We start from the raw sequence: 16,557 nt of genomic DNA, 5'->3' as shown, positions 1-16,557 counted from the left end.
TATCGTTATCGTTTTCGTTCCCGTTATCGGGGCCTGTGTGACCGGGCCTTTATGCACGATAATGTGTGTGATTTCAATTGCCTGAAAATTGCATCAGGCCTGAAGTTTTTTCAGATTCAAATACTTTAGTGGGAAATTCTCTCTTTCTTAAAAACTACGTTACTCCAGAGGGAGTCGTTTCTACCTTGCTCTACTTCTACTTTGCTCGTTACCAAGATAAAGTTGTTATACTAAAATATATTTTGAGCAATTACCGAAAGTGTCCAGTGCCTTTAATAAAAGGCTCTTGTTGAGTTTGCTTTAATATTGTATTTAGCCTGGAGTAGTTTTACAGAATGTTACACACAGTTCAGGGATAATGAGTCGAGTTAAGCTTAAAGGTGTACTACCAATGCCCTGCTAATTTGATTCAAAGTGTCCTGAGAAGTGCACCCTCTTGTGAGCTGAATTGTATTATAACATTCATTTCTACCTACCATTTTCTTACTACATTAACCACATGATGTTCGTAATGCAGGCCAGCCGAATGTATCTATCATTCGAAACCACTGCAGATGATATGCCTTTGTAATGGACCGACAGTAGGAGGGTTGACCTGACTGTATTGTGTACATTAATCAAATGATATCGTATTGAATGTTGCCATTATAGTTTGTATGTCATTCAAAACAACAGTGGATTGTGTTGAATGGTCAGACAGTAGGAGGGTTGACTTTGCTCTTTTTGAGCAGAATGTATCTATCATTCGAAACCACTGCAGATGATATGTCTTTGTAATGGACCGACAGTAGTTGACCTGACTTTATTGTGTACATTAATCATATGATATCGTATTAAATGTTGCCGTAGTTTGTATGTCATTCAAAACAACAGTGGATTGTGTTGAATGGTCGGACAGTAGGAGGGTTGACTTTGCTCTTTTTGTTTGCAAATGTTTGCTAGTGTTTTTGTGCTATTTTGAAAGTTTTTCTGGTGTGGACTGGTATTTTCCTGTATGTTCGGTATTTTCCCGGTATTGTTAGGTATTACTCGGTATTGTTCGGTATTTTCTGGAATTCTTCGGTATTTCCCGGTATTGATCGGTATTTTCTGGTATTGTCCAATATTTTTCATTATTGTACAGCGTTTTTCCTGTACTTTCCAGTATTATAGTAACACTTCTGAAAGGAATAATTTGATTGAAAATCCTGAGTGAGATGGTTTATTACATCTCGTGTTTTATTTTTTAAATAACAGTCAGTTTACCGAATGCATCAATTCAATGAATGTCATGTCTCACCTCTTCATCTCGTCCATTCTGTGCTGCAGCAAACTGCAAACTGCAAATGAAAAAGTTGCAGTGATTTGTGTTGTTGATGGATCGAGTCATTTGTAACTTTGAAATGCGATGTGTTGACCTTTGATAGCTCCACGTTGTATACCATGGAATACTGTACTATTTGGGGTTGTGAGTGCTCTTTAGCTGTATTTTTAGGAACGCATTAGTTGAGGAGATTGATGAATGCTTATCCTTCAGCAGGAAACTTCTCCTCCCCTCCCCTCCCCTCCACTCATAAATTATTAATGAATTTAGTTTAATTCCCTGACTTATAAAAGAACACGTTTGAGAAACAAAGTTTGAGTGGCAAGGGTAGGGTCGTTTACCGGCTGGATTTTTAACAAGATAGACTAGTCCGCTGTTTCAAGGGAACTCCTACATTGACTCTTATACACAAATATTTGTGTCCTTAAAAAAAGAGAACCGGTCCTCATCCTCCCCTCTCACCCCCAATTAATTACTCTGCGTATTAATTTTAGTTCAAATCCAATTTCACTGACTTCTAAGAGAATATTCGTAATGTAAAATTTGGGTGGCCGTGGCAAGGTCGTTTATACCCTGGATTTTTAACAACATAGGCTAGTCCGCTATCTCAAAGGGAATTTCCATTGACTCGTACACAAACGAGCCTTTGTCTGTCGTGTAAGAAATCAAAAATTGTTTGACACACTTGGCCCATGAGAGTATACAGCCGGTGGTACTAAGCAAGTAAGCATGGCACACTCGGGTAAATCAGTCACAAGAACCATCTGTATTCCATCACAGGTTCCCATTTATTTAAGGGCCTTTCGTGTCATGACACAAATTCAAACCCACACCTCAACCATCTTTGCGACCATCCAATCATCATTAAACTAAATACAAACAAAGCTGCTGCAATAAATTATTCTCCAAGTCCAGGAAAAAAAAAAAACGTACAAACTAACACGTGTGAAATGTCAATAGACTTTAGATCGAAAACGTTTGTTCTAATGGTATGTTTGCATTTGAGTTCGTTTCAACTATAGAGAAAGGCGTGTGTGTAAAAGAGCATGGTACAAAATTAGCCTGCGGTGTTGTTGTTGGAAATGTTAGTGTGGAAACTTATCATTAAAGCCATTATACACTTTCGGTAAACAGTATTGTCCAAGTCCCACACTTCGTGTATCACAACTTATATATAAAATAACAATCCTGTGGAAATTTAGGCTCAATCGGACATCGGAGTCGGGAGAAAATAACGGGAAAACCCACTCCTGTTTTCGCGCGTTTCGCCGTGTCATGACATGTGTTTATAACAAATCCGTAATTCTCGTTAACGAGAATTTATATTGTTTTACCGTTTTCTCAAAAAGTAAAGCATTTCATGGACTAATATTTCAAGAGAAGTCTTTCACCATTACCTTCTGTAAACCCTGTAAATTATTTGTAAATCTGTGAACTTTTTTTTTTTTCTGTACCGAAAGGGACTGATTAGGAAGTTCATACTGGAACCATTTTGCGGGAGTGTGAAATATTTCCCTCTAAATTGAAGTCATATTCGAGAAAACTATAATATGCAAAAACCTACAAACTGATTTCGGCTGTTGCAACCAAAATTAAGGACAATGTATTTATTAAGCTGAAAATTGTGCATGTTTTTTCAGTCCTGACTCGCATAAAGGATGAAGCTTTAATGTTCACAGGGGTGGATTTCACAAAGGTAGTCATAACTAGGCAATGCTAAGAGATAGGACTGGTCCTAACTTAGGACTGGTCCTATCTCTTAGCATTGCCTAGGACTAGTCCTAAGTTAGGACTACCTTTGTGAAATCCACCCCAGGTTTGTTATTTCATGTAAATGGTTGATCACACAAAACATTTCCTGTCTACGACTATTTTGTCAGTCAGGTCAACCAATCCGGTATAAATACCTTTGAAATTTATATAAGTTTATTTTGCTGAAGACCAGACTCGGCTATTTATTGAAACGTCGAGAAAGATTTTTTTTTTAAAGAATGGTATCCAATACACCACGCGCTATAACATCGACCAACGTTACATCTGCATCATGGCACACGGCAAACCAAAAACCTTTATCGACCCATCACCCTCCTTAAACCTTCGATCGTTTGTTTTTTATTTATCCAGCGAGGTAAAATAAATAAAATATCTTATCAAATTAAATTACACAATTCAGGCACACATGGCATATTTTCAGACGGTGAGTTAATATCTTAGGGGCATTCTCGTGAGAGTCATCAACTCTGCCAGACTCTAAAAAAGAAATTGCTGAGAGTCAGGAACGCCGTGCTTCGTTTATTAAAGGCATCTTTTGCTTTTGTTAGTTACTCTATAAGTTAAAGGAACACGTTGCCTTGGATCGGTCGAGTTGGTCTTTGAAAAGCGTTTGTAACCGTTCGTTTTAAAATGTATATGATTAGAAAGATGTTTTAAAAGTAGAATACAATAATCCACACACCTTTGCCTCGAAGTTGCGTGGTTTTCCTGTTACTTTGCGAACTAACACGGTCGGCCATTATGGGAGTCAAAAATGGCCGACCGTGTTTGTCGAAGAGGTAAAAGGAAAACCACGCAATTTCGAGTGATACTTGTGTGGATCTTTATATTCTACTTTTAAAATATCTTTGTAATCATATGCATTTTATAAGAAACGGTTACAAACGCTTTTCAAAGACCAACTCGACCGATCCAAGGCAACGTGTTCCTTTAATGACCATAAAATAAAAAGTAAAGTACTGGTAAAGAGTACTGGAGAGCTGTTAATATTTTAAAGCCATTATACACTTTCGGTAAACAGTATTGTCCAAGGCCCACACTTCGTGTATCACAACTTATATATAAAATAACAATCCTGTGGAAATTTAGGCTCAATCGGACATCGGAGTCGGGAGAAAATAATGGGAAAACCCACTCCTGTTTTCGCGCGTTTCGCCGTGTCATGACATGTGTTTATAACAAATCCGTAATTCTCGTTAACGAGAATTTATATTGTTTTACCGTTTTCTCAAAAAGTAAAGCATTTCATGGACTAATATTTCAAGAGAAGTCTTTCACCATTACCTTCTGTAAACCCTGTAAATTATTTGTAAATCTTTTTTTTTTTTTTCTGTACCGAAAGGGTCCAATGGCTTTAAAACTTTGTGTGAAAAGACCCCCTTTGAAGTAATGTAGTTTTATAGAAAGACTAAACAGGTAACTTTTCAAGTTTTAATCCAAGAAAGGCTTCAGGCCTGGTGAATCTGTTCTCAGGCATCTGAAAGCAGACAATTATTCTATGCAACATGGGGTGTATTTTTCTTTGCTTTTTCTCTTGCTGTATTTTGATACACAATTTATCCCAAGTTTGCACAAAATTTGTTTTGTTACGTATTATTTTGGGATAGAACAAGTGAAGATGTTTGTCTTCTACGAAATTGCCAAAGGTATACCCTGCTTTTCAAACGTAATGCAATTAAAATCCAATCAACTTCAATTCAATTTACTTATTTATCATTTAAAAACGCATGCAATTTGTTTGCCACTGTACAGAGTTAAAATAATTACACGAAACCTTCAAAAAAGTACATTGCAATTAGAAAAAAATAAATGCACAACATTGTGGTCTCGACGTTTCGAACAGTTTACTCTGCTCGTTTCTGGAGAAATGAATGAGAGCCAACACTCACACAACAGAAATTCAAACATGGCTGTACACTGCAAGAACTGGGGTGTTAAAGGCAGTGGACACTATTGGTAAATACTCAAAATAATTATTAGCATAAAACCTTTCTTGGTAACGAGTAATGGGTAGAGGTTGATACTTGATAGTATAAAACATTGTGAGAAACGGCTCCATCTGAAGTAACGTAGCTTTCGAGGAAGAGGTAAATTTCCACGAATTTGATTTCGAGACCTCAGATTTAGAATTTGAGGTCTCGAAATCAAGCATCTGAATGCACTCAACTTCGTGTGACGAAGATGTTTTTTTTTTTCATTATTATCTCGCAACTTCGATGACCGATTGAGCTCAAATTTTCACAAGTTTGTTATTTTATGCATATGTTGAGATACACCAAGTGAGAAGACTGGTCTTTGACAATTACAAATAGTGTCCACTGTCTTTAAATTGATTCTTCCTGATATATATATGTGACAACACCAACATGTTATGTATCCCCATTACTTCACCGTTGGTGAAATTAACACCGTGTCGGTGTTGTCACATAGATACCAAGAGAATCAATTTAACACCCCAGTTTTTTCAGTGTACCCGCAAGTTTACTATTTATTTATAGTTTCTTTCTATTCCACACCACGCAAAGCTTCAAACAATACTTAGTCTAAATTGCCATTCGTTTTTAAGTGTGTGTACCATATGTACATCTTCCCCCTTTAAACTAATCCATGTATAGAGAGTCTATGCAATTTGTTCCGAACCTAAAACCCAAATCACGTCGAAAACAATATCGTTTTACAACGCACGTGATAGAGGCTGGAAAAAGTGTCATCTTGTTTCATACCCGTAGCAAGCCTCCTTTGAAGTGAAATGTTTCTCAACATGCTTTCTAACGACTAGCTGCTGCTATAGGCTTATAACCAGGAGTTTTCATTGCAATTATTACCAAACGTATTTCACTCTAAAAAAGACGTGTAAAAACTTGCTGAGTAAATGTGTAGGGTACGAAAGTTGAGTACCTTCTTACGCAATGTTGGGCTACGTGGCGATTTGCCTAGTAGATAAGGTAATTTGTACCTTTTTAAGTTGCATAAAAAAATCGCAAGTGAAATCAACTTATGTGTATAAAAACACATTTTCCTCGCCACAGGGTCAAGTTTACCTTGCGACTAACTAAAACAAGCCGGACATGCTCTTTTTTTTGTGGTAAAATGTTGCACGTAATTGGGTAAACTGCTCCTCGTGGAAACCATTTTACCTATAATGCAAAGTGTACATTACACACGGACCTTAAACCAAACCATGCAAAGAGTCTATGCAACTTGTATCCGAACCTAAAACTCAAAGCACGTCGAAAACAATATCGCTTTACAGCGTACGTGAGAGAGGCTAGAAACAAACACGATCCTATTAGGTCGCCAGCCAATCCAAAACAGACAAAATTAGCCACAGACTGCGTTTCTTCGCGCCACTAAAACGTGCTGCTCATGTGCTCTGTAGTTTCCTGCAAATGCGCGCTCAGAAATTACGGTGGCAGATGCCTCGTAATTAGAGGTCAGATGTCGCCAGCAAACTCGCGGGGAAATGTTCATCACCTGCGGGTGTATGTTTTTCATTAGAAACCTTAAAGGCAACGTATACCTTTAAGGTTTGTGGAACTGTTCATTTATGGGAGTCAAAAGTTTGACTCCCATAAATGACCGACCGTGTTGATCCACGCAGAATACACCCACGCTCATTCAACCAATCGAGGGCGTGCATTTGTATCGTTATCGTTTTCGTTCTCGTTATCGGGGCCGGCCTGTGTGACCGGGCCTTTAGTCGACGAGGTAAAAGGAAAACCGTGCAATTTCGAGGCATGTTTGTGTGGATCATTGTTTTCTAGCTTTACAACATCTTCATCCAGACCATATGCATTTTACACCAAACAGTTACATTACAAACGCTTTTCAAAGACCAACTCGAACGATCCAAGGCAACGTGTTCCTTTAACTCGTTGTTGCAACTGAACTCCATCTTCGGTTCGTATTATATCTTGAATCTCTTCGCCTGCAGTCAAAGTGTGCTTTACTCGATGTGTGTTTTCTGTATCCCTGTTATTCTGAGATGTTTTTATACAGACCCTACAGGGGTTTTGTGTCTCGTGATGTCTTCTGAGGTTTCCCTGTGGAGTTAAAAATAGCTACTTATAAAAGGGGACTCTGTGGTTTAACACTGTTTGAAGTTGAACAAAATGGCAAACGATCATGAAAATCTTCGTAATTTACAGCTGTGCACGTCCACGGTCATGGGTACACATTTTGTTCGTGTTCACTTACTGAACAACAGTTTAAAGGCACTGGAAACTTTTGGTAATTACTCAAAATAATTGTTAGCACAAAAGTTAGTTTGATGTTAGTTTGAAGTTGAAAAAAGTGGCAAACGATCTTGAAAGTCTTCGTAATTAACAGCTGTGCACTGTCACATTACAATAATGGGAACACATTTTCTTCATGTCAATTTTATGAACACAGTTTGTAGCACATATCTCAATGATACTTATGTATTAATTAGCAATCGCTTCGTTAATGATGAATAAATCAACCTCAATATTATTTGGTGTAAAATGAACTCTTAATATATAAGCCAACATTAATTACATTAATGTTATGTTAACACCATATAATCATGTCAAAATTTGATTATCTCTTTGGACATATGGTGCCAATTTTAACACCCCAAGTTTTTGTAGACGATAAAACATTCTAAAATTCCGTCAATTACGAAAATGTGTCCATTTGATCTTCTGCAATCATTTTATTTTATTTTTAAGACAGTGGCCACAATTGGTAATTGTCAAACAACAGTCTTCTCACTTGGTGTATATCAACATATGCATAAAATAACAAACCTGTGAAAATTTGAGCTCGATTGGTCGTCGGAGTTGCGAGATAACTATGAAAGAAAAAACACTCTTGTCATACGAAGTTGTGTGCTTTTAGATGCTTGATTTCGCGACCTCAAATTCTAAACTTGAGGTCTCGAAATCAAATTCGATGGAAATTACTTAATTCCCGAAAACTACGTCACTTCAGAGGGAGCTGTTTCTCACATTGTTTTATACTATCAACCTCTCCCCATTTCTCGTAATCAAGAAAGGTTTTATGCTAATAACTATTTTGATTAAATACCAATAGTGTCCACTGCCGTTAATAAGGCCGACTTGCACAGACCTCACGAATCTTTCGATTTACTCTCCACAAGTCAAACTCTAAATCCTACCCAGATAAAGATCTAACAACAACAATCTGATGAGTGAGTCGTGGCAAAAAGAGGGATGACAGAAAAAAGTTAAGCTCTTTCTAGTCTTCCAATTCTCTCACAATTTAACAAATTGTATCAACTGCAGTCAGATAGTCCCCGAAGGAGTTTTGTGAAACTAATTGCATTTGGCTAGTTAATCAAATTTACCGGGCTGACCACAGTCCGTGCGACACGGTGCACCGTGGGACCGGAGCTCTAACACCCACGAATTTAAACGAACGGTTAGTCACCTTTTTTTTCACCATCGAAGGTCGAAAAATAAATTATACATTTTTGTATCTCAAGTTCCTTACAGGCACTGGACACTATTTGTAATTACTCAAAATAATGATTAGCATAAAACCTTACGTGGTAACGAGTGATGGGGAGAGGTTGATAGTGTAAACATTGTGCGAAACGGCCCCCTCTGAAGTAACATCGTAACTGCTTACTAAAATATGTGAATTGAGTTTTAGACCTCAGGTGAGGTCTCAAATTCAAGCATCTGAAAGCACACGCTTTTATTGTGCGACAAGGGTGTTTTTTCTTCCATCGTTCTCTCGCAACTTTTACGATTAATTGAGTTCAGTTTTTCACAGGTTTGTTATTTTGATGCATATGTTGAGTTACACCAAGTGAGAAGATTGGTCTTTGACTATTACCAAAGTTGTCTATAGTGCTTTAACATTACAATCCTGTGTATGATAAAAACATATTCTTTAAGATTATACTTAAAGGGTCTATGTACTTTTTGCTGGACAAAAAACACAATGTCCACAGATGTACATTAAACTTAAACACAGTTTGAAGATAATGATAGTAGAAACCTTCCCTGAAAAAAATACTTGCTGAGGTTCTGTAGCTTTTGATAAATGAGTAAAACAATGTCATGAAAATAATTTTCGTCTCAGTGATCATGAGACGAAAATTATTTTAGCATGTGAAAACGTATTTTCATGACATTGTTTGACCCATTTCTCAAAAACTACAGCACCCCAGCAACTAATATTTTAAGGAACACTTTCTACTACCATTATCTTCAAACGGTGATAGTTTAATGTAAATCTGTGGACATTGTGTTTTATGTTACAAAAAGAACCCAAATCCTTTAAAGTCAAAGTACAAGATAATTTTGAGATTCGTAAAGAAAAACATATAGAATTTAATGGCGACATCCGACATTTAGGATAAAAACAATCGAACTGTTCCATAAACCAAATAAAGAAATGCAGCGCGTGTACTATTCAGAAAAACAAGTGTTTATTTATATTTGACAGAGAGACAGAAAAGCACAGACAAATCAATCGTATGCCAGTTTAATTTAGAGTTTGCGATCCAAAGAAAAACACTTCCCGAAGTTGTTTTTCTTTCTCTGATCGAAGTCCGGTTCATACATAATGAATACCTCTTTCCCGATCCTCGGTCGATTGTTTTTGTTACCACCCTACATTTTCTCACACTTTGACGCTTAGTGAAGGTCTCATGAATATTCATAGTATCCTCATTAGTATTCATACCCCACCTTGGGAAGTAGTCCTACTGTTTTGCTGAATTAATGGGCTGGCTGATCATTGGTTTTTCGTTAGAGCTCATATTGATTCCTGGACCAAACCAAACAACCTGAGAGTACGTTCATCACTTTAAAAAGGTCACCTTCTCGAAGTTGGGTCAGGGATATTGTTTTCCAGCCAATTTCGGCAAAAAGTCATTCAATTTAATTCATTATCACGAATTCAAGTTCACACACTTTCTCCTTAGCATAGGGTTTCTTTAAAGGAACACGTTGCCTTGGATCGGTCGAGTTTGTCTTTGAAAAGCGTTTGTAACCGTTTGTTATAAAATGCATATGGTTAGAAAGATATTTTAAAAGTAGAATATAATGGTCCACACAAGTATCACTCGAAATTGCGTGGTTTTCCTTTTACCTCGTCGACTAACACGGTCGGCCATTTTTGGGAGTCAATTTTTTTACTCCCATAATGGCCGACCCTGTTAGTTCGCAAAGTAAAAAGAAAACCACGCAATTTCGTGGCAAATTTGAGTGGATCATTTTATTCTACTTTTAAATTATCGTTCTAATCATATGCATTTTATAACAAACGGTTACAAACGTTTTCAAAGACCAACTCGACCGATCCAAGGCAACGTGTTCCTTTAAGCTATTAATTACATTCTGTTTCGTTCTAGTGCACACATGATGTATTTTGTCTCATTCAAATACATTAAATCATGTAATTGTTTTGGCATAATTTATTGTTATTTTTATAACACCCAACGGTGTGGATTTTTATTCTGAAATGTTTACTCAAAATGCTTTATGTCAAAAACTGCTGCTGCAGTTGTTTTCAGAAGTGAGACGTCTCCCGAATTCCAAAACTCTACTCTACTTTAATACGTTCTTAAAAGATCATAACCAACCAAGCAAGATACACACATGGTTTTACCGCAAAGACCAAATATATATTGATACCCAAACATGCAATGCCTCAAATCTCATAATGCTGTAGGCTTCGAACAATAGTTTTTATTTCCATTTTGTTTAAGAGTGATAACAAACCCTCCCGGTCAACACTGAACATTTCGTAGAGTCCTTCGATCACCTCCTCAATGCACTCATTTTTTTTTTCATTTGTAATTTTCATTCTTACCTACTTTTGATTTACTGTTTATTTGAACCGCACAACTCCAGATGATAAATTTTGTTCTTCGAGGAAATGTTTTGATCAAACGCTTCCAGAAATATTTCTATTCTGAAGATCTGGGTCGGCCATCAAAATATCTCTCGGTGAGTGATGACAACCAGATGGCTTTAGGAAGATCGGTCGATAGTCTTTGAGTTGGGGCAGGTCGAGTCACTTGCTTCTAGTAGTCGTAAACGACAAAAACGTACTTCATTTAGAACCGTCGACAGCAGATTGACTATTGGACAGGGTCATTTGCTTCACTGATTACTAAAGGCGAGGACTCTTGTGGCAATTGTCAAAGACCAGTATTCCCACTTGGTGCGTCTCAAAATATGTATAAAATAACAAAACCTGTGAACATTTGGGCTTGGTTGGTTGATTGGTCTGGAAGATCTGTTGATAATCTTTGAGTTGGGACAGGCGAGTCACTTCTAGTAGCCGTTAAAGACAAAACGTACTTCATTTAGAACCGTCTACAGCAGATTGACTATGTTTCATGTTGGACAGGGTCATTTGCTTCTCTGATTATTAAAGGCATATGGAACTCTTGTGGAAATTGTCAAAGACCAGTATTCTCACTTGGTGTGTCTCAAAATATGTATAAAATAACAAAACCTGTGAACATTTGGGCTTGGTTGGTTGATTGGTCTGGAAGATCTGTTGATAATCTTTGAGTTGGGACAGGCGAGTCACTTCTAGTAGCCGTTAAAGACAAAACGTACTTCATTTAGAACCGTCGACAGCAGATTGACTATGTTTCATGTTGGACAGGGTCATTTGCTTCTCTGATTATTAAAGGCACTATGGATTCCTGTGGCAATTGTCAAAGACCAGTATTCTCACTTGGTGTGTCTCCAAATATGTATAACATAACAAAACCTGTGAACATTTGGGCTTGGTTGGTTGATTGGTCTGGAAGATCTGTTGATAATCTTTGAGTTGGGACAGGCGAGTCACTTCTAGTAGCCGTTAAAGACAAAACGTACTTCATTTAGAACCGTCTACAGCAGATTGACTATGTTTCATGTTGGACAGGGTCATTTGCTTCTCTGATTATTAAAGGCATATGGAACTCTTGTGGCAATTGTCAAAGACCAGTATTCTCACTTCGTGTGTCTCAAAATATGTATAAAATAACAAAACCTGTGAACATTTGGGCTTGGTTGGTTGATTGGTCTGGAAGATCTGTGGATAATCTTTGAGTTGGGACAGGCGAGTCACTTCTAGTAGCCGTTAAAGACAAAACGTACTTCATTTAGAACCGTCTACAGCAGATTGACTATGTTTCATGTTGGACAGGGTCATTTGCTTCTCTGATTATTAAAGGCATATGGAACTCTTGTGGCAATTGTCAAAGACCAGTATTCCCACTTGGTGTGTCTCAAAATATGTATAAAATAACAAAACCTGTGAACATTTGGGCTTGGTTGGTTGATTGGTCTGGAAGATCTGTTGATAATCTTTGAGTTGGGACAGGCGAGTCACTTCTAGTAGCCGTTAAAGACAAAACGTACTTCATTTAGAACCGTCTACAGCAGATTGACTATGTTTCATGTTGGACAGGGTCATTTGCTTCTCTGATTATTAAAGGCATATGGAACTCTTGTGGAAATTGTCAAAGACCAGTATTCTCACTTGGTGTGTCTCAAAATATGTATAAAATAACAAAACCTGTGAACATTTGGGCTTGGTTGGTTGATTGGTCTGGAAGATCTGTTGATAATCTTTGAGTTGGGACAGGTCGAGTCACTTCTAGTAATCGTTAAAGACAAAACGTACTTCATTTAGAACCGTCTACAGCAGATTGACTATGTTTCATGTTGGACAGGGTCATTTGCTTCTCTGATTATTAAAGGCATATGGAACTCTTGTGGAAATTGTCAAAGACCAGTATTCTCACTTGGTGTGTCTCAAAATATGTATAAAATAACAAAACCTGTGAACATTTGGGCTTGGTTGGTTGATTGGTCTGGAAGATCTGTTGATAATCTTTGAGTTGGGACAGGTCGAGTCACTTCTAGTATCGTTTAAGACAAAACGTACTTCATTTAGAACCGTCTACAGCAGATTGACTATGTTTCATGTTGGACAGGGTCATTTGCTTCTCTGATTATTAAAGGCACTATGGACTCCTGTGGCAATTGTCAAAGACCAGTATTCTCACTTGGTGTGTCTCAAAATATGTATAACATAACAAAACCTGTGAACATTTGGGCTTGGTTGGTTGATTGGTCTGGAAGATCTGTGGATAATCTTTGAGTTGGGACAGGCGAGTCACTTCTAGTAATCGGTAAAGACAAAACGTACTTCATTTAGAACCGTCGACAGCAGATTGACTTTAGTTTCATGTTGGACAGGGTCATTTGCTTCTCTGATTATTAAAGGCATATGGAACTCTTGTGGCAATTGTCAAAGACCAGTATTCTCACTTCGTGTGTCTCAAAATATGTATAAAATAACAAAACCTGTGAACATTTGGGCTTGGTTGGTTGATTGGTCTGGAAGATCTGTTGATAATCTTTGAGTTGGGACAGGCGAGTCACTTCTAGTAATCGTTAAAGACAAAACGTACTTCATTTGGTAACCATTGACAGCGGATTGAATTTGTTTCAAGTTCTATATTATAAAGGTCATTTGATTCTTTGCTTCACTGATTATCAATAAAGGCACTAGACACTATTGGTAATTACTCAAAATAATTGTTAGCTTAACAACTTACATGGTAACGCTTAATGAAGAGATGTTGATAGTAATACACGACTCCCTCTGAAGTAACGTAGTTTTTTTTAGAAAGAAGTAATTTCTCACTCAAATTTTTGAGTTGAATTCGAGACCTCAGCTGAGTTTTTATTAATTATTCCTCATTCAATTCAGCGTAAACCAAACCCAACTTGTTCAAATAACAATTAGTGTGTACCCCTTCTGATGTGATTATATTCAGTGTCCTTCTCTGTTTATGCAGTCCGGGTACATGACGGGGTTGTTAGTCATTTCATTCACCGTCTAGTTGTTCAAAGATCAAATTAGTCAGCACCCTTTTTGATGTGATTAGATTCAGTGTCCTTCTCTGTTGATGCAGTCAGGCTACATGACGGATTCATTTGTCATTCCATTCAGCGTAAACCAAACTCAGCTTATTTGAAAAACAAATTAGTCTGTAACCTTTTTGATGTGACATAGGTCCAATTTTGATTTATGTTGATGCAGTCGGGGTACATGACGGGGTTTATACATTGTAAACCAAACGTGGCTTGGTTAAAATAGCAATTAGTCTGTACCCTTTTTGATGTGATTAGCTTCAGTGTCCATTTCTGTTGATGCGGTTGGGGTACATGACGGGTTTTATTTGTCACTTCATTCAGCGTCAACCAAACTCAACTTGTTCAAAGAGCAAATTAGTCTGTACTCTTTTTGATGTGATTAGATTCAGTGTCAATCTCTGTTGATGCAGTTGGGATACATGACGGGGTTTATTCAGTGTACCAAACTTGGCTTGGTTGGAAGAGCAAAATAATTAGTCTGTGCCCTTTTTGATGTGATAAGAGTCAGTATCCTTTTCTGTTGATGCAGTCGGGGGACATGTCAAACATGGTGCCATGATAATAAGGTCATGTGCCTCACTGTTCGAGCGGGCGATTACTTCTTCTAGGATGGGTTTATGAAAAGAGTCTGAACTCAGTTTGCTGGGATTTATTGTTGATCCATCTTGTCTGCTTCTGTTTAACTCCAATCGCCGAGCGAATCAGTCTGTACCCATTTTGATGTGATTAGATTAAGTGTCCTTCTCTGTTGATGTAGTCGGGGGACATGTCAGGCATGGTGCCATAATAGAAGGTCATTTGCTGAACTATAGTTTGCTGGGATTTATTGTTGATCCATCTTGTCTGCTTCTGTTTAACTTCAATCTTTCAAAAGTCATTTCCCTGGCCCGAGACTGATCCAAAGTAAAGCCCTCCGCTCACTGCGCATGCGGAAAGCCTTGCGTTCGTCTTTTGCAATACACATCCCGAGTTTTTACCATCCGAGGTTGGAAAACTATGGAACGCCATAAATGCAAAACAATAACAGATTGCCACAGTTTTTCCAACCATTCAAACATAGTGTTGGACTCGTTGGAAATCATGGGAAACATTTTATTTAATAGACCTTATGCATTGACGTCATCCAGCCGCCATCTTAGAGGACAAACGGTGACGAAACAATCGAGACGCACGGATTTGTACGCGCGGCGCACAGTACTGGCCAATGAACAACCTCCTTTTGACCTCTAGGTGAGGGCGCCCTACTGAAATGACGTCATGTGCATAAGGTCTATCGAAAGTTTGCAAAACTGTTACATTTTGTCAACAATGTTACCATGCTTTTTACTTTGGATGGACATTAAGCCTTAGGTCCCATGTAATAGGATTTGTAGTGCACATACAAGAACCCAGGGGTCAATTTCACAAAGGGTTAGGACTAGTCCTATACAAATTGCATGGATAGTCCTAAGTTAGGACGAGTAACTGGTCCTAACTCGAAATAAGACTATGTCCTCAATCTTTGTGAAATCCACCCTTATCATGGAAGAGTGAGTGTTAACCCTGGTGTTTATGGTTCACATAGCACCCTTGTTAACAGGTTTCCTCAGGCTTGCGAGCTACTGTGAATGAGTAGGGGTTAACCCTGGTGTTTCTGGTTCACATAGCAAGAACCCTTGTTAACAGGTTTCTTCAGGCTTGCAAGCTATAACAGTGAAAGAGTTTGGGTTAACCCTGGTGTTTCTGGTTGACATAAACAAGCACCCTTGTTTACAAAACATGTTTTCCCCAGGCTTGCGAGCTACAGTGATTAAGTTGACTTATGAGGCATCCTTGGTTTCATTACTAGATATGCATAACAAAAATAACTAATACAAGTATATTTGATTTGTTTACCGGCATTTCTATATCTGTCTGATTCATTTACTTGCTTTTATTAATGCTTAAATGAATTCATGTAGTCTTCAAGTAATCTCTCCCATGTCTGAACGTTTTCATCCATGGACAGAAAATTTAATCAGAAAATCAAAATGAATCTTAATTGAACTATTGCGAATGGCATCCACAGAATGTTCCCCGCGCTGATCAAATTAAAATCACAAATTTCTTAATGCCCTGTTTGATGTTGTCTTCAAATAACTCACAAAGTTCTGTCACAAATCCTAATGCCTTGTTCCATGATATCTTCGTATAGTTCAAAAGAGCTCTGCCGATTCTGTTGTATTGCTTGATTAACCAGGATAGTCTGGCCACGTCTGACAGATTTCTGTCCCTGCAATTCTTGTCTAGTTTATTATTATTCCATTTCTTAGAACTAGTTGTTTGTGTGTATAGAAAACAAGTTTACAGTTGAATATGCAGTCGCCATGAATTTGTTTTCCCCGAGCAAAACAGTGTACTTTAATATCAATTAAAATCACAAATTTCTAAATGCCTTGCTGTCTTCATAATATTCAAATACAGCTCAATGTTTGTTCTGGGTGTGGTATTGCTTGATTGGCCATGGTAGTCTGGCCATCGTCTGGCAAACCTCTTTCATTACACTTCTTGTCTAGTTATTGTTATTCCTTTTCTTATTTGCTTACAATCACACGTTCACGCTTAATATGCAGTCGC

The 16,557-nt window shown here is 37.8% G+C and overlaps 2 protein-coding genes across 3 annotated transcripts in view; both read left to right on the top strand.

The window, feature by feature from the left end:
- Positions 1 to 16,557, top strand: part of LOC139943100 (uncharacterized) — a 130,157-nt gene that overhangs the window by 17,831 nt on the left and 95,769 nt on the right. The window lies entirely within an intron of this gene.
- LOC139943102 (uncharacterized) overlaps positions 1 to 16,557 on the top strand; it is a 50,143-nt gene that overhangs the window by 4,832 nt on the left and 28,754 nt on the right. The gene's annotated exons all lie outside the window — the stretch shown is intronic.

The sequence above is a fragment of the Asterias amurensis genome, chromosome 10 (assembly GCF_032118995.1).
Source record: "Asterias amurensis chromosome 10, ASM3211899v1".
Taxonomy (NCBI): domain Eukaryota; kingdom Metazoa; phylum Echinodermata; class Asteroidea; order Forcipulatida; family Asteriidae; genus Asterias; species Asterias amurensis.
This window is presented reverse-complemented; position numbering and strand designations above follow the sequence as displayed.